Below are 14,706 nucleotides of genomic sequence, written 5' to 3' on the forward strand. Positions count from 1 at the left end.
AATCTGTAGATTGAAGGTGATTGAGATAAACAAAATATTCCGTTTTTCTAAAAGCTACTGTAAAGAGTCTCTGGTTTAGAAGAAGAACCCTTACCAATGATCAAGAGAGATGCGACAGATTTCTATCATCAAAGCATTATGGTTGTCAAGATGAATCATCACTTTGATGTCTTCAACAAGTAGGATTCTTTTGATCTATAATCATCAAAAATGAGATAGCCCCATTTCATGGGATTTTTCAAGGCAAACGTCTGACAGATTAAGCGGGGTCCTCATCCCGGTTGGAGGACATATCTCTTCCTTCATCATGATGCCAGCCTAGCTTTCGGCCCAAAATCCAAGGTAAGCATGGCAAAAGTCTGGAGATGCCGGGGATTGAACCCGGGGCCTCATACATGCAAAGCATGCGCTCTACCACTGAGCTACATCCCCACTTCTGCAAGGTTTGACTGTATGATTGGAAACCCTGCATTGAACCGACGGCCACATCACCCCATTCGACTCTGCAGTATACAATGTCAGTCAGGAAAATCCTTCAGCCTTGTACCTGGATGATCTTCATGGTCTTATGTACAGATGCCTATATACAGCCTTCTTAGCGCAGTAGGCAGCGCGTCAGTCTCATAATCTGAAGGTCCTGAGTTCGATCCTCAGAGAGGGCATTTATTTCCTTCTTTTGGAATGCAAAATTCTCCGATTTTCTTGAAATGCGCAAACTATGCCTAGTTCAAAGATTTTTCCAAAGCAAATGTCTGACTATTTAAGTGGGGCTCTCACCCCAACTGCATGACAAACTTCTTCTTTCTGCATGATGGCAGGCTAGCCTTCTGGAAAAAAGCCAAGATAAGGAACAGAGGCTCCTGGAGATGCCGGGGATTGAACCCGGGACCTCATACATGCAAAGCATGCGCTCTACCACTGAGCTACATCCCCACTTTTGCACTCGAGCTGTTTGATGGATGCAAGGAATCCCTGAAACCCAGGGACTGCAAAGTCTCGATCATAATCAATGGAAGGTATTGTTTGAATAAAAGTGAAAGATATGGAAATCGAAGCAAAAAATCCTTCGAGCCGGATTTGAACCAGCGACCTAAGGATGTCTGACTTTATGCTACAGTCCTCCGCTCTACCAACTGAGCTATCGAAGGAGTGGCTGAAGTATCTTTCAGCGCTGTAATTATCTCTCGCTCAAGAAAGGTTGTGGGGGTGGGGATCAGGAGCAGATCGATGAAAATCATGAACATTACCTGCAGCTCCCTCTCAAAGTCACCAGTTCTTAGAGCACACTGTAAGGTACGTCTTATCACCCCAAAGGAGGATTTCAGACCAAAGTTCATGTTCTGTCTTGGCTTGGGGATAAGCAGGGGTGCTCCAAATTTCAATTTTACAGAAAGGAAAGGAACTTTGATACAAAGACCTTGGGCAGCATTGGTGGCAAATGGATGGCTGCGCGGAACCATGAAAGAAATGACAGAAAGTTATGGGAGTCATTACTACGCACCCAGCATCAAGAACGTGCATTTTGGATGCATTTTCAAAAGGAAAGAGAACGGAAAAATCTGTAGATTGAAGGTGATTGAGATAAACAAAATATTCCGTTTTTCTAAAAGCTACTGTAAAGAGTCTCTGGTTTAGAAGAAGAACCCTTACCAATGATCAAGAGAGATGCGACAGATTTCTATCATCAAAGCATTATGGTTGTCAAGATGAATCATCACTTTGATGTCTTCAACAAGTAGGATTCTTTTGATCTATAATCATCAAAAATGAGATAGCCCCATTTCATGGGATTTTTCAAGGCAAACGTCTGACAGATTAAGCGGGGTCCTCATCCCGGTTGGAGGACATATCTCTTCCTTCATCATGATGCCAGCCTAGCTTTCGGCCCAAAATCCAAGGTAAGCATGGCAAAAGTCTGGAGATGCCGGGGATTGAACCCGGGGCCTCATACATGCAAAGCATGCGCTCTACCACTGAGCTACATCCCCACTTCTGCAAGGTTTGACTGTATGATTGGAAACCCTGCATTGAACCGACGGCCACATCACCCCATTCGACTCTGCAGTATACAATGTCAGTCAGGAAAATCCTTCAGCCTTGTACCTGGATGATCTTCATGGTCTTATGTACAGATGCCTATATACAGCCTTCTTAGCGCAGTAGGCAGCGCGTCAGTCTCATAATCTGAAGGTCCTGAGTTCGATCCTCAGAGAGGGCATTTATTTCCTTCTTTTGGAATGCAAAATTCTCCGATTTTCTTGAAATGCGCAAACTATGCCTAGTTCAAAGATTTTTCCAAAGCAAATGTCTGACTATTTAAGTGGGGCTCTCACCCCAACTGCATGACAAACTTCTTCTTTCTGCATGATGGCAGGCTAGCCTTCTGGAAAAAAGCCAAGATAAGGAACAGAGGCTCCTGGAGATGCCGGGGATTGAACCCGGGACCTCATACATGCAAAGCATGCGCTCTACCACTGAGCTACATCCCCACTTTTGCACTCGAGCTGTTTGATGGATGCAAGGAATCCCTGAAACCCAGGGACTGCAAAGTCTCGATCATAATCAATGGAAGGTATTGTTTGAATAAAAGTGAAAGATATGGAAATCGAAGCAAAAAATCCTTCGAGCCGGATTTGAACCAGCGACCTAAGGATGTCTGACTTTATGCTACAGTCCTCCGCTCTACCAACTGAGCTATCGAAGGAGTGGCTGAAGTATCTTTCAGCGCTGTAATTATCTCTCGCTCAAGAAAGGTTGTGGGGGTGGGGATCAGGAGCAGATCGATGAAAATCATGAACATTACCTGCAGCTCCCTCTCAAAGTCACCAGTTCTTAGAGCACACTGTAAGGTACGTCTTATCACCCCAAAGGAGGATTTCAGACCAAAGTTCATGTTCTGTCTTGGCTTGGGGATAAGCAGGGGTGCTCCAAATTTCAATTTTACAGAAAGGAAAGGAACTTTGATACAAAGACCTTGGGCAGCATTGGTGGCAAATGGATGGCTGCGCGGAACCATGAAAGAAATGACAGAAAGTTATGGGAGTCATTACTACGCACCCAGCATCAAGAACGTGCATTTTGGATGCATTTTCAAAAGGAAAGAGAACGGAAAAATCTGTAGATTGAAGGTGATTGAGATAAACAAAATATTCCGTTTTTCTAAAAGCTACTGTAAAGAGTCTCTGGTTTAGAAGAAGAACCCTTACCAATGATCAAGAGAGATGCGACAGATTTCTATCATCAAAGCATTATGGTTGTCAAGATGAATCATCACTTTGATGTCTTCAACAAGTAGGATTCTTTTGATCTATAATCATCAAAAATGAGATAGCCCCATTTCATGGGATTTTTCAAGGCAAACGTCTGACAGATTAAGCGGGGTCCTCATCCCGGTTGGAGGACATATCTCTTCCTTCATCATGATGCCAGCCTAGCTTTCGGCCCAAAATCCAAGGTAAGCATGGCAAAAGTCTGGAGATGCCGGGGATTGAACCCGGGGCCTCATACATGCAAAGCATGCACTCTTCCACTCAGCTACATCCCCACTTCTGCAAGGTTTGACTGTATGATTGGAAACCCTGCATTGAACCGACGGCCACATCACCCCATTCGACTCTGCAGTATACAATGTCAGTCAGGAAAATCCTTCAGCCTTGTACCTGGATGATCTTTATGGTCTTATGTACAGATGCCTATATACAGCCTTCTTAGCGCAGTAGGCAGCGCGTCAGTCTCATAATCTGAAGGTCCTGAGTTCGATCCTCAGAGAGGGCATTTATTTCCTTCTTTTGGAATGCAAAATTCTCCGATTTTCTTGAAATGCGCAAACTATGCCTAGTTCAAAGATTTTTCCAAAGCAAATGTCTGACTATTTAAGTGGGGCTCTCACCCCAACTGCATGACAAACTTCTTCTTTCTGCATGATGGCAGGCTAGCCTTCTGGAAAAAAGCCAAGATAAGGAACAGAGGCTCCTGGAGATGCCGGGGATTGAACCCGGGACCTCATACATGCGAAGCATGCGCTCTACCACTGAGCTACATCCCCACTTTTGCACTCGAGCTGTTTGATGGATGCAAGGAATCCCTGAAACCCAGGGACTGCAAAGTCTCGATCATAATCAATGGAAGGTATTGTTTGAATAAAAGTGAAATATATGGAAATCGAAGCACAAAATCCTTCGAGCCGGATTTGAACCAGCGACCTAAGGATGTCTGACTTTATGCTACAGTCCTCCGCTCTACCAACTGAGCTATCGAAGGAGTGGCTGAAGTATCTTTCAGCGCTGTAATTATCTCTCGCTCAAGAAAGGTTGTGGGGGTGGGGATCAGGAGCAGATCGATGAAAATCATGAACATTACCTGCAGCTCCCTCTCAAAGTCACCAGTTCTTAGAGCACACTGTAAGGTACGTCTTATCACCCCAAAGGAGGATTTCAGACCAAAGTTCATGTTCTGTCTTGGCTTGGGGATAAGCAGGGGTGCTCCAAATTTCAATTTTACAGAAAGGAAAGGAACTTTGATACAAAGACCTTGGGCAGCATTGGTGGCAAATGGATGGCTGCGCGGAACCATGAAAGAAATGACAGAAAGTTATGGGAGTCATTACTACGCACCCAGCATCAAGAACGTGCATTTTGGATGCATTTTCAAAAGGAAAGAGAACGGAAAAATCTGTAGATTGAAGGTGATTGAGATAAACAAAATATTCCGTTTTTCTAAAAGCTACTGTAAAGAGTCTCTGGTTTAGAAGAAGAACCCTTACCAATGATCAAGAGAGATGCGACAGATTTCTATCATCAAAGCATTATGGTTGTCAAGATGAATCATCACTTTGATGTCTTCAACAAGTAGGATTCTTTTGATCTATAATCATCAAAAATGAGATAGCCCCATTTCATGGGATTTTTCAAGGCAAACGTCTGACAGATTAAGCGGGGTCCTCATCCCGGTTGGAGGACATATCTCTTCCTTCATCATGATGCCAGCCTAGCTTTCGGCCCAAAATCCAAGGTAAGCATGGCAAAAGTCTGGAGATGCCGGGGATTGAACCCGGGGCCTCATACATGCAAAGCATGCGCTCTACCACTGAGCTACATCCCCACTTCTGCAAGGTTTGACTGTATGATTGGAAACCCTGCATTGAACCGACGGCCACATCACCCCATTCGACTCTGCAGTATACAATGTCAGTCAGGAAAATCCTTCAGCCTTGTACCTGGATGATCTTCATGGTCTTATGTACAGATGCCTATATACAGCCTTCTTAGCGCAGTAGGCAGCGCGTCAGTCTCATAATCTGAAGGTCCTGAGTTCGATCCTCAGAGAGGGCATTTATTTCCTTCTTTTGGAATGCAAAATTCTCCGATTTTCTTGAAATGCGCAAACTATGCCTAGTTCAAAGATTTTTCCAAAGCAAATGTCTGACTATTTAAGTGGGGCTCTCACCCCAACTGCATGACAAACTTCTTCTTTCTGCATGATGGCAGGCTAGCCTTCTGGAAAAAAGCCAAGATAAGGAACAGAGGCTCCTGGAGATGCCGGGGATTGAACCCGGGACCTCATACATGCAAAGCATGCGCTCTACCACTGAGCTACATCCCCACTTTTGCACTCGAGCTGTTTGATGGATGCAAGGAATCCCTGAAACCCAGGGACTGCAAAGTCTCGATCATAATCAATGGAAGGTATTGTTTGAATAAAAGTGAAAGATATGGAAATCGAAGCAAAAAATCCTTCGAGCCGGATTTGAACCAGCGACCTAAGGATGTCTGACTTTATGCTACAGTCCTCCGCTCTACCAACTGAGCTATCGAAGGAGTGGCTGAAGTATCTTTCAGCGCTGTAATTATCTCTCGCTCAAGAAAGGTTGTGGGGGTGGGGATCAGGAGCAGATCGATGAAAATCATGAACATTACCTGCAGCTCCCTCTCAAAGTCACCAGTTCTTAGAGCACACTGTAAGGTACGTCTTATCACCCCAAAGGAGGATTTCAGACCAAAGTTCATGTTCTGTCTTGGCTTGGGGATAAGCAGGGGTGCTCCAAATTTCAATTTTACAGAAAGGAAAGGAACTTTGATACAAAGACCTTGGGCAGCATTGGTGGCAAATGGATGGCTGCGCGGAACCATGAAAGAAATGACAGAAAGTTATGGGAGTCATTACTACGCACCCAGCATCAAGAACGTGCATTTTGGATGCATTTTCAAAAGGAAAGAGAACGGAAAAATCTGTAGATTGAAGGTGATTGAGATAAACAAAATATTCCGTTTTTCTAAAAGCTACTGTAAAGAGTCTCTGGTTTAGAAGAAGAACCCTTACCAATGATCAAGAGAGATGCGACAGATTTCTATCATCAAAGCATTATGGTTGTCAAGATGAATCATCACTTTGATGTCTTCAACAAGTAGGATTCTTTTGATCTATAATCATCAAAAATGAGATAGCCCCATTTCATGGGATTTTTCAAGGCAAACGTCTGACAGATTAAGCGGGGTCCTCATCCCGGTTGGAGGACATATCTCTTCCTTCATCATGATGCCAGCCTAGCTTTCGGCCCAAAATCCAAGGTAAGCATGGCAAAAGTCTGGAGATGCCGGGGATTGAACCCGGGGCCTCATACATGCAAAGCATGCGCTCTACCACTGAGCTACATCCCCACTTCTGCAAGGTTTGACTGTATGATTGGAAACCCTGCATTGAACCGACGGCCACATCACCCCATTCGACTCTGCAGTATACAATGTCAGTCAGGAAAATCCTTCAGCCTTGTACCTGGATGATCTTCATGGTCTTATGTACAGATGCCTATATACAGCCTTCTTAGCGCAGTAGGCAGCGCGTCAGTCTCATAATCTGAAGGTCCTGAGTTCGATCCTCAGAGAGGGCATTTATTTCCTTCTTTTGGAATGCAAAATTCTCCGATTTTCTTGAAATGCGCAAACTATGCCTAGTTCAAAGATTTTTCCAAAGCAAATGTCTGACTATTTAAGTGGGGCTCTCACCCCAACTGCATGACAAACTTCTTCTTTCTGCATGATGGCAGGCTAGCCTTCTGGAAAAAAGCCAAGATAAGGAACAGAGGCTCCTGGAGATGCCGGGGATTGAACCCGGGACCTCATACATGCAAAGCATGCGCTCTACCACTGAGCTACATCCCCACTTTTGCACTCGAGCTGTTTGATGGATGCAAGGAATCCCTGAAACCCAGGGACTGCAAAGTCTCGATCATAATCAATGGAAGGTATTGTTTGAATAAAAGTGAAAGATATGGAAATCGAAGCAAAAAATCCTTCGAGCCGGATTTGAACCAGCGACCTAAGGATGTCTGACTTTATGCTACAGTCCTCCGCTCTACCAACTGAGCTATCGAAGGAGTGGCTGAAGTATCTTTCAGCGCTGTAATTATCTCTCGCTCAAGAAAGGTTGTGGGGGTGGGGATCAGGAGCAGATCGATGAAAATCATGAACATTACCTGCAGCTCCCTCTCAAAGTCACCAGTTCTTAGAGCACACTGTAAGGTACGTCTTATCACCCCAAAGGAGGATTTCAGACCAAAGTTCATGTTCTGTCTTGGCTTGGGGATAAGCAGGGGTGCTCCAAATTTCAATTTTACAGAAAGGAAAGGAACTTTGATACAAAGACCTTGGGCAGCATTGGTGGCAAATGGATGGCTGCGCGGAACCATGAAAGAAATGACAGAAAGTTATGGGAGTCATTACTACGCACCCAGCATCAAGAACGTGCATTTTGGATGCATTTTCAAAAGGAAAGAGAACGGAAAAATCTGTAGATTGAAGGTGATTGAGATAAACAAAATATTCCGTTTTTCTAAAAGCTACTGTAAAGAGTCTCTGGTTTAGAAGAAGAACCCTTACCAATGATCAAGAGAGATGCGACAGATTTCTATCATCAAAGCATTATGGTTGTCAAGATGAATCATCACTTTGATGTCTTCAACAAGTAGGATTCTTTTGATCTATAATCATCAAAAATGAGATAGCCCCATTTCATGGGATTTTTCAAGGCAAACGTCTGACAGATTAAGCGGGGTCCTCATCCCGGTTGGAGGACATATCTCTTCCTTCATCATGATGCCAGCCTAGCTTTCGGCCCAAAATCCAAGGTAAGCATGGCAAAAGTCTGGAGATGCCGGGGATTGAACCCGGGGCCTCATACATGCAAAGCATGCACTCTTCCACTGAGCTACATCCCCACTTCTGCAAGGTTTGACTGTATGATTGGAAACCCTGCATTGAACCGACGGCCACATCACCCCATTCGACTCTGCAGTATACAATGTCAGTCAGGAAAATCCTTCAGCCTTGTACCTGGATGATCTTCATGGTCTTATGTACAGATGCCTATATACAGCCTTCTTAGCGCAGTAGGCAGCGCGTCAGTCTCATAATCTGAAGGTCCTGAGTTCGATCCTCAGAGAGGGCATTTATTTCCTTCTTTTGGAATGCAAAATTCTCCGATTTTCTTGAAATGCGCAAACTATGCCTAGTTCAAAGATTTTTCCAAAGCAAATGTCTGACTATTTAAGTGGGGCTCTCACCCCAACTGCATGACAAACTTCTTCTTTCTGCATGATGGCAGGCTAGCCTTCTGGAAAAAAGCCAAGATAAGGAACAGAGGCTCCTGGAGATGCCGGGGATTGAACCCGGGACCTCATACATGCGAAGCATGCGCTCTACCACTGAGCTACATCCCCACTTTTGCACTCGAGCTGTTTGATGGATGCAAGGAATCCCTGAAACCCAGGGACTGCAAAGTCTCGATCATAATCAATGGAAGGTATTGTTTGAATAAAAGTGAAATATATGGAAATCGAAGCACAAAATCCTTCGAGCCGGATTTGAACCAGCGACCTAAGGATGTCTGACTTTATGCTACAGTCCTCCGCTCTACCAACTGAGCTATCGAAGGAGTGGCTGAAGTATCTTTCAGCGCTGTAATTATCTCTCGCTCAAGAAAGGTTGTGGGGGTGGGGATCAGGAGCAGATCGATGAAAATCATGAACATTACCTGCAGCTCCCTCTCAAAGTCACCAGTTCTTAGAGCACACTGTAAGGTACGTCTTATCACCCCAAAGGAGGATTTCAGACCAAAGTTCATGTTCTGTCTTGGCTTGGGGATAAGCAGGGGTGCTCCAAATTTCAATTTTACAGAAAGGAAAGGAACTTTGATACAAAGACCTTGGGCAGCATTGGTGGCAAATGGATGGCTGCGCGGAACCATGAAAGAAATGACAGAAAGTTATGGGAGTCATTACTACGCACCCAGCATCAAGAACGTGCATTTTGGATGCATTTTCAAAAGGAAAGAGAACGGAAAAATCTGTAGATTGAAGGTGATTGAGATAAACAAAATATTCCGTTTTTCTAAAAGCTACTGTAAAGAGTCTCTGGTTTAGAAGAAGAACCCTTACCAATGATCAAGAGAGATGCGACAGATTTCTATCATCAAAGCATTATGGTTGTCAAGATGAATCATCACTTTGATGTCTTCAACAAGTAGGATTCTTTTGATCTATAATCATCAAAAATGAGATAGCCCCATTTCATGGGATTTTTCAAGGCAAACGTCTGACAGATTAAGCGGGGTCCTCATCCCGGTTGGAGGACATATCTCTTCCTTCATCATGATGCCAGCCTAGCTTTCGGCCCAAAATCCAAGGTAAGCATGGCAAAAGTCTGGAGATGCCGGGGATTGGACCCGGGGCCTCATACATGCAAAGCATGCGCTCTACCACTGAGCTACATCCCCACTTCTGCAAGGTTTGACTGTATGATTGGAAACCCTGCATTGAACCGACGGCCACATCACCCCATTCGACTCTGCAGTATACAATGTCAGTCAGGAAAATCCTTCAGCCTTGTACCTGGATGATCTTCATGGTCTTATGTACAGATGCCTATATACAGCCTTCTTAGCGCAGTAGGCAGCGCGTCAGTCTCATAATCTGAAGGTCCTGAGTTCGATCCTCAGAGAGGGCATTTATTTCCTTCTTTTGGAATGCAAAATTCTCCGATTTTCTTGAAATGCGCAAACTATGCCTAGTTCAAAGATTTTTCCAAAGCAAATGTCTGACTATTTAAGTGGGGCTCTCACCCCAACTGCATGACAAACTTCTTCTTTCTGCATGATGGCAGGCTAGCCTTCTGGAAAAAAGCCAAGATAAGGAACAGAGGCTCCTGGAGATGCCGGGGATTGAACCCGGGACCTCATACATGCAAAGCATGCGCTCTACCACTGAGCTACATCCCCACTTTTGCACTCGAGCTGTTTGATGGATGCAAGGAATCCCTGAAACCCAGGGACTGCAAAGTCTCGATCATAATCAATGGAAGGTATTGTTTGAATAAAAGTGAAAGATATGGAAATCGAAGCAAAAAATCCTTCGAGCCGGATTTGAACCAGCGACCTAAGGATGTCTGACTTTATGCTACAGTCCTCCGCTCTACCAACTGAGCTATCGAAGGAGTGGCTGAAGTATCTTTCAGCGCTGTAATTATCTCTCGCTCAAGAAAGGTTGTGGGGGTGGGGATCAGGAGCAGATCGATGAAAATCATGAACATTACCTGCAGCTCCCTCTCAAAGTCACCAGTTCTTAGAGCACACTGTAAGGTACGTCTTATCACCCCAAAGGAGGATTTCAGACCAAAGTTCATGTTCTGTCTTGGCTTGGGGATAAGCAGGGGTGCTCCAAATTTCAATTTTACAGAAAGGAAAGGAACTTTGATACAAAGACCTTGGGCAGCATTGGTGGCAAATGGATGGCTGCGCGGAACCATGAAAGAAATGACAGAAAGTTATGGGAGTCATTACTACGCACCCAGCATCAAGAACGTGCATTTTGGATGCATTTTCAAAAGGAAAGAGAACGGAAAAATCTGTAGATTGAAGGTGATTGAGATAAACAAAATATTCCGTTTTTCTAAAAGCTACTGTAAAGAGTCTCTGGTTTAGAAGAAGAACCCTTACCAATGATCAAGAGAGATGCGACAGATTTCTATCATCAAAGCATTATGGTTGTCAAGATGAATCATCACTTTGATGTCTTCAACAAGTAGGATTCTTTTGATCTATAATCATCAAAAATGAGATAGCCCCATTTCATGGGATTTTTCAAGGCAAACGTCTGACAGATTAAGCGGGGTCCTCATCCCGGTTGGAGGACATATCTCTTCCTTCATCATGATGCCAGCCTAGCTTTCGGCCCAAAATCCAAGGTAAGCATGGCAAAAGTCTGGAGATGCCGGGGATTGAACCCGGGGCCTCATACATGCAAAGCATGCACTCTTCCACTGAGCTACATCCCCACTTCTGCAAGGTTTGACTGTATGATTGGAAACCCTGCATTGAACCGACGGCCACATCACCCCATTCGACTCTGCAGTATACAATGTCAGTCAGGAAAATCCTTCAGCCTTGTACCTGGATGATCTTCATGGTCTTATGTACAGATGCCTATATACAGCCTTCTTAGCGCAGTAGGCAGCGCGTCAGTCTCATAATCTGAAGGTCCTGAGTTCGATCCTCAGAGAGGGCATTTATTTCCTTCTTTTGGAATGCAAAATTCTCCGATTTTCTTGAAATGCGCAAACTATGCCTAGTTCAAAGATTTTTCCAAAGCAAATGTCTGACTATTTAAGTGGGGCTCTCACCCCAACTGCATGACAAACTTCTTCTTTCTGCATGATGGCAGGCTAGCCTTCTGGAAAAAAGCCAAGATAAGGAACAGAGGCTCCTGGAGATGCCGGGGATTGAACCCGGGACCTCATACATGCAAAGCATGCGCTCTACCACTGAGCTACATCCCCACTTTTGCACTCGAGCTGTTTGATGGATGCAAGGAATCCCTGAAACCCAGGGACTGCAAAGTCTCGATCATAATCAATGGAAGGTATTGTTTGAATAAAAGTGAAAGATATGGAAATCGAAGCAAAAAATCCTTCGAGCCGGATTTGAACCAGCGACCTAAGGATGTCTGACTTTATGCTACAGTCCTCCGCTCTACCAACTGAGCTATCGAAGGAGTGGCTGAAGTATCTTTCAGCGCTGTAATTATCTCTCGCTCAAGAAAGGTTGTGGGGGTGGGGATCAGGAGCAGATCGATGAAAATCATGAACATTACCTGCAGCTCCCTCTCAAAGTCACCAGTTCTTAGAGCACACTGTAAGGTACGTCTTATCACCCCAAAGGAGGATTTCAGACCAAAGTTCATGTTCTGTCTTGGCTTGGGGATAAGCAGGGGTGCTCCAAATTTCAATTTTACAGAAAGGAAAGGAACTTTGATACAAAGACCTTGGGCAGCATTGGTGGCAAATGGATGGCTGCGCGGAACCATGAAAGAAATGACAGAAAGTTATGGGAGTCATTACTACGCACCCAGCATCAAGAACGTGCATTTTGGATGCATTTTCAAAAGGAAAGAGAACGGAAAAATCTGTAGATTGAAGGTGATTGAGATAAACAAAATATTCCGTTTTTCTAAAAGCTACTGTAAAGAGTCTCTGGTTTAGAAGAAGAACCCTTACCAATGATCAAGAGAGATGCGACAGATTTCTATCATCAAAGCATTATGGTTGTCAAGATGAATCATCACTTTGATGTCTTCAACAAGTAGGATTCTTTTGATCTATAATCATCAAAAATGAGATAGCCCCATTTCATGGGATTTTTCAAGGCAAACGTCTGACAGATTAAGCGGGGTCCTCATCCCGGTTGGAGGACATATCTCTTCCTTCATCATGATGCCAGCCTAGCTTTCGGCCCAAAATCCAAGGTAAGCATGGCAAAAGTCTGGAGATGCCGGGGATTGAACCCGGGGCCTCATACATGCAAAGCATGCGCTCTACCACTGAGCTACATCCCCACTTCTGCAAGGTTTGACTGTATGATTGGAAACCCTGCATTGAACCGACGGCCACATCACCCCATTCGACTCTGCAGTATACAATGTCAGTCAGGAAAATCCTTCAGCCTTGTACCTGGATGATCTTCATGGTCTTATGTACAGATGCCTATATACAGCCTTCTTAGCGCAGTAGGCAGCGCGTCAGTCTCATAATCTGAAGGTCCTGAGTTCGATCCTCAGAGAGGGCATTTATTTCCTTCTTTTGGAATGCAAAATTCTCCGATTTTCTTGAAATGCGCAAACTATGCCTAGTTCAAAGATTTTTCCAAAGCAAATGTCTGACTATTTAAGTGGGGCTCTCACCCCAACTGCATGACAAACTTCTTCTTTCTGCATGATGGCAGGCTAGCCTTCTGGAAAAAAGCCAAGATAAGGAACAGAGGCTCCTGGAGATGCCGGGGATTGAACCCGGGACCTCATACATGCAAAGCATGCGCTCTACCACTGAGCTACATCCCCACTTTTGCACTCGAGCTGTTTGATGGATGCAAGGAATCCCTGAAACCCAGGGACTGCAAAGTCTCGATCATAATCAATGGAAGGTATTGTTTGAATAAAAGTGAAAGATATGGAAATCGAAGCAAAAAATCCTTCGAGCCGGATTTGAACCAGCGACCTAAGGATGTCTGACTTTATGCTACAGTCCTCCGCTCTACCAACTGAGCTATCGAAGGAGTGGCTGAAGTATCTTTCAGCGCTGTAATTATCTCTCGCTCAAGAAAGGTTGTGGGGGTGGGGATCAGGAGCAGATCGATGAAAATCATGAACATTACCTGCAGCTCCCTCTCAAAGTCACCAGTTCTTAGAGCACACTGTAAGGTACGTCTTATCACCCCAAAGGAGGATTTCAGACCAAAGTTCATGTTCTGTCTTGGCTTGGGGATAAGCAGGGGTGCTCCAAATTTCAATTTTACAGAAAGGAAAGGAACTTTGATACAAAGACCTTGGGCAGCATTGGTGGCAAATGGATGGCTGCGCGGAACCATGAAAGAAATGACAGAAAGTTATGGGAGTCATTACTACGCACCCAGCATCAAGAACGTGCATTTTGGATGCATTTTCAAAAGGAAAGAGAACGGAAAAATCTGTAGATTGAAGGTGATTGAGATAAACAAAATATTCCGTTTTTCTAAAAGCTACTGTAAAGAGTCTCTGGTTTAGAAGAAGAACCCTTACCAATGATCAAGAGAGATGCGACAGATTTCTATCATCAAAGCATTATGGTTGTCAAGATGAATCATCACTTTGATGTCTTCAACAAGTAGGATTCTTTTGATCTATAATCATCAAAAATGAGATAGCCCCATTTCATGGGATTTTTCAAGGCAAACGTCTGACAGATTAAGCGGGGTCCTCATCCCGGTTGGAGGACATATCTCTTCCTTCATCATGATGCCAGCCTAGCTTTCGGCCCAAAATCCAAGGTAAGCATGGCAAAAGTCTGGAGATGCCGGGGATTGAACCCAGGGCCTCATACATGCAAAGCATGCACTCTTCCACTGAGCTACATCCCCACTTCTGCAAGGTTTGACTGTATGATTGGAAACCCTGCATTGAACCGACGGCCACATCACCCCATTCGACTCTGCAGTATACAATGTCAGTCAGGAAAATCCTTCAGCCTTGTACCTGGATGATCTTCATGGTCTTATGTACAGATGCCTATATACAGCCTTCTTAGCGCAGTAGGCAGCGCGTCAGTCTCATAATCTGAAGGTCCTGAGTTCGATCCTCAGAGAGGGCATTTATTTCCTTCTTTTGGAATGCAAAATTCTCCGATTTTC

General features: G+C 44.4%; 33 non-coding genes across 33 annotated transcripts; 10 read left to right on the forward strand and 23 right to left on the reverse strand.

Moving 5' to 3' along the window:
- Positions 1–360: 360 nt before the first annotated feature.
- TRNAA-UGC (transfer RNA alanine (anticodon UGC)) lies at positions 361–432 on the reverse strand. Its single transcript has one exon. It is a non-coding gene; the product is annotated as a tRNA-Ala (tRNA).
- A 157-nt stretch (positions 433–589) lies between these two features.
- On the forward strand, positions 590–662 carry TRNAM-CAU (transfer RNA methionine (anticodon CAU)). Its single transcript has one exon. It is a non-coding gene; the product is annotated as a tRNA-Met (tRNA).
- Positions 663–861: 199 nt separating this feature from the next.
- Positions 862–933, reverse strand: TRNAA-UGC (transfer RNA alanine (anticodon UGC)). Its single transcript has one exon. It is a non-coding gene; the product is annotated as a tRNA-Ala (tRNA).
- Positions 934–1,062: 129 nt separating this feature from the next.
- On the reverse strand, positions 1,063–1,148 carry TRNAY-GUA (transfer RNA tyrosine (anticodon GUA)). Its single transcript is given in 2 exon segments — positions 1,063–1,098; positions 1,112–1,148. It is a non-coding gene; the product is annotated as a tRNA-Tyr (tRNA).
- A 768-nt stretch (positions 1,149–1,916) lies between these two features.
- On the reverse strand, positions 1,917–1,988 carry TRNAA-UGC (transfer RNA alanine (anticodon UGC)). Its single transcript has one exon. It is a non-coding gene; the product is annotated as a tRNA-Ala (tRNA).
- Positions 1,989–2,145: 157 nt separating this feature from the next.
- TRNAM-CAU (transfer RNA methionine (anticodon CAU)) lies at positions 2,146–2,218 on the forward strand. The gene has a single exon. It is a non-coding gene; the product is annotated as a tRNA-Met (tRNA).
- A 199-nt stretch (positions 2,219–2,417) lies between these two features.
- Positions 2,418–2,489, reverse strand: TRNAA-UGC (transfer RNA alanine (anticodon UGC)). The gene has a single exon. It is a non-coding gene; the product is annotated as a tRNA-Ala (tRNA).
- Positions 2,490–2,618: 129 nt separating this feature from the next.
- Positions 2,619–2,704, reverse strand: TRNAY-GUA (transfer RNA tyrosine (anticodon GUA)). Its single transcript is given in 2 exon segments — positions 2,619–2,654; positions 2,668–2,704. It is a non-coding gene; the product is annotated as a tRNA-Tyr (tRNA).
- Positions 2,705–3,701: 997 nt separating this feature from the next.
- Positions 3,702–3,774, forward strand: TRNAM-CAU (transfer RNA methionine (anticodon CAU)). Its single transcript has one exon. It is a non-coding gene; the product is annotated as a tRNA-Met (tRNA).
- Positions 3,775–3,973: 199 nt separating this feature from the next.
- TRNAA-CGC (transfer RNA alanine (anticodon CGC)) lies at positions 3,974–4,045 on the reverse strand. Its single transcript has one exon. It is a non-coding gene; the product is annotated as a tRNA-Ala (tRNA).
- Positions 4,046–4,174: 129 nt separating this feature from the next.
- Positions 4,175–4,260, reverse strand: TRNAY-GUA (transfer RNA tyrosine (anticodon GUA)). The gene is given in 2 exon segments: positions 4,175–4,210; positions 4,224–4,260. It is a non-coding gene; the product is annotated as a tRNA-Tyr (tRNA).
- Positions 4,261–5,028: 768 nt separating this feature from the next.
- On the reverse strand, positions 5,029–5,100 carry TRNAA-UGC (transfer RNA alanine (anticodon UGC)). The gene has a single exon. It is a non-coding gene; the product is annotated as a tRNA-Ala (tRNA).
- Positions 5,101–5,257: 157 nt separating this feature from the next.
- TRNAM-CAU (transfer RNA methionine (anticodon CAU)) lies at positions 5,258–5,330 on the forward strand. Its single transcript has one exon. It is a non-coding gene; the product is annotated as a tRNA-Met (tRNA).
- Positions 5,331–5,529: 199 nt separating this feature from the next.
- On the reverse strand, positions 5,530–5,601 carry TRNAA-UGC (transfer RNA alanine (anticodon UGC)). The gene has a single exon. It is a non-coding gene; the product is annotated as a tRNA-Ala (tRNA).
- A 129-nt stretch (positions 5,602–5,730) lies between these two features.
- Positions 5,731–5,816, reverse strand: TRNAY-GUA (transfer RNA tyrosine (anticodon GUA)). The gene is given in 2 exon segments: positions 5,731–5,766; positions 5,780–5,816. It is a non-coding gene; the product is annotated as a tRNA-Tyr (tRNA).
- A 768-nt stretch (positions 5,817–6,584) lies between these two features.
- On the reverse strand, positions 6,585–6,656 carry TRNAA-UGC (transfer RNA alanine (anticodon UGC)). The gene has a single exon. It is a non-coding gene; the product is annotated as a tRNA-Ala (tRNA).
- A 157-nt stretch (positions 6,657–6,813) lies between these two features.
- On the forward strand, positions 6,814–6,886 carry TRNAM-CAU (transfer RNA methionine (anticodon CAU)). The gene has a single exon. It is a non-coding gene; the product is annotated as a tRNA-Met (tRNA).
- Positions 6,887–7,085: 199 nt separating this feature from the next.
- Positions 7,086–7,157, reverse strand: TRNAA-UGC (transfer RNA alanine (anticodon UGC)). Its single transcript has one exon. It is a non-coding gene; the product is annotated as a tRNA-Ala (tRNA).
- Positions 7,158–7,286: 129 nt separating this feature from the next.
- On the reverse strand, positions 7,287–7,372 carry TRNAY-GUA (transfer RNA tyrosine (anticodon GUA)). The gene is given in 2 exon segments: positions 7,287–7,322; positions 7,336–7,372. It is a non-coding gene; the product is annotated as a tRNA-Tyr (tRNA).
- A 997-nt stretch (positions 7,373–8,369) lies between these two features.
- On the forward strand, positions 8,370–8,442 carry TRNAM-CAU (transfer RNA methionine (anticodon CAU)). Its single transcript has one exon. It is a non-coding gene; the product is annotated as a tRNA-Met (tRNA).
- A 199-nt stretch (positions 8,443–8,641) lies between these two features.
- Positions 8,642–8,713, reverse strand: TRNAA-CGC (transfer RNA alanine (anticodon CGC)). Its single transcript has one exon. It is a non-coding gene; the product is annotated as a tRNA-Ala (tRNA).
- Positions 8,714–8,842: 129 nt separating this feature from the next.
- TRNAY-GUA (transfer RNA tyrosine (anticodon GUA)) lies at positions 8,843–8,928 on the reverse strand. The gene is given in 2 exon segments: positions 8,843–8,878; positions 8,892–8,928. It is a non-coding gene; the product is annotated as a tRNA-Tyr (tRNA).
- A 997-nt stretch (positions 8,929–9,925) lies between these two features.
- Positions 9,926–9,998, forward strand: TRNAM-CAU (transfer RNA methionine (anticodon CAU)). The gene has a single exon. It is a non-coding gene; the product is annotated as a tRNA-Met (tRNA).
- A 199-nt stretch (positions 9,999–10,197) lies between these two features.
- Positions 10,198–10,269, reverse strand: TRNAA-UGC (transfer RNA alanine (anticodon UGC)). Its single transcript has one exon. It is a non-coding gene; the product is annotated as a tRNA-Ala (tRNA).
- Positions 10,270–10,398: 129 nt separating this feature from the next.
- On the reverse strand, positions 10,399–10,484 carry TRNAY-GUA (transfer RNA tyrosine (anticodon GUA)). The gene is given in 2 exon segments: positions 10,399–10,434; positions 10,448–10,484. It is a non-coding gene; the product is annotated as a tRNA-Tyr (tRNA).
- A 997-nt stretch (positions 10,485–11,481) lies between these two features.
- Positions 11,482–11,554, forward strand: TRNAM-CAU (transfer RNA methionine (anticodon CAU)). Its single transcript has one exon. It is a non-coding gene; the product is annotated as a tRNA-Met (tRNA).
- A 199-nt stretch (positions 11,555–11,753) lies between these two features.
- Positions 11,754–11,825, reverse strand: TRNAA-UGC (transfer RNA alanine (anticodon UGC)). The gene has a single exon. It is a non-coding gene; the product is annotated as a tRNA-Ala (tRNA).
- Positions 11,826–11,954: 129 nt separating this feature from the next.
- TRNAY-GUA (transfer RNA tyrosine (anticodon GUA)) lies at positions 11,955–12,040 on the reverse strand. The gene is given in 2 exon segments: positions 11,955–11,990; positions 12,004–12,040. It is a non-coding gene; the product is annotated as a tRNA-Tyr (tRNA).
- Positions 12,041–12,808: 768 nt separating this feature from the next.
- Positions 12,809–12,880, reverse strand: TRNAA-UGC (transfer RNA alanine (anticodon UGC)). The gene has a single exon. It is a non-coding gene; the product is annotated as a tRNA-Ala (tRNA).
- A 157-nt stretch (positions 12,881–13,037) lies between these two features.
- On the forward strand, positions 13,038–13,110 carry TRNAM-CAU (transfer RNA methionine (anticodon CAU)). Its single transcript has one exon. It is a non-coding gene; the product is annotated as a tRNA-Met (tRNA).
- Positions 13,111–13,309: 199 nt separating this feature from the next.
- On the reverse strand, positions 13,310–13,381 carry TRNAA-UGC (transfer RNA alanine (anticodon UGC)). Its single transcript has one exon. It is a non-coding gene; the product is annotated as a tRNA-Ala (tRNA).
- A 129-nt stretch (positions 13,382–13,510) lies between these two features.
- Positions 13,511–13,596, reverse strand: TRNAY-GUA (transfer RNA tyrosine (anticodon GUA)). Its single transcript is given in 2 exon segments — positions 13,511–13,546; positions 13,560–13,596. It is a non-coding gene; the product is annotated as a tRNA-Tyr (tRNA).
- Positions 13,597–14,593: 997 nt separating this feature from the next.
- On the forward strand, positions 14,594–14,666 carry TRNAM-CAU (transfer RNA methionine (anticodon CAU)). The gene has a single exon. It is a non-coding gene; the product is annotated as a tRNA-Met (tRNA).
- The last annotated feature ends 40 nt before the right edge of the window (positions 14,667–14,706 follow it).

The sequence above is a fragment of the Triturus cristatus genome, chromosome 4_1 (genome assembly GCF_964204655.1).
Source record: "Triturus cristatus chromosome 4_1, aTriCri1.1, whole genome shotgun sequence".
NCBI classification, from domain to species: domain Eukaryota; kingdom Metazoa; phylum Chordata; class Amphibia; order Caudata; family Salamandridae; genus Triturus; species Triturus cristatus.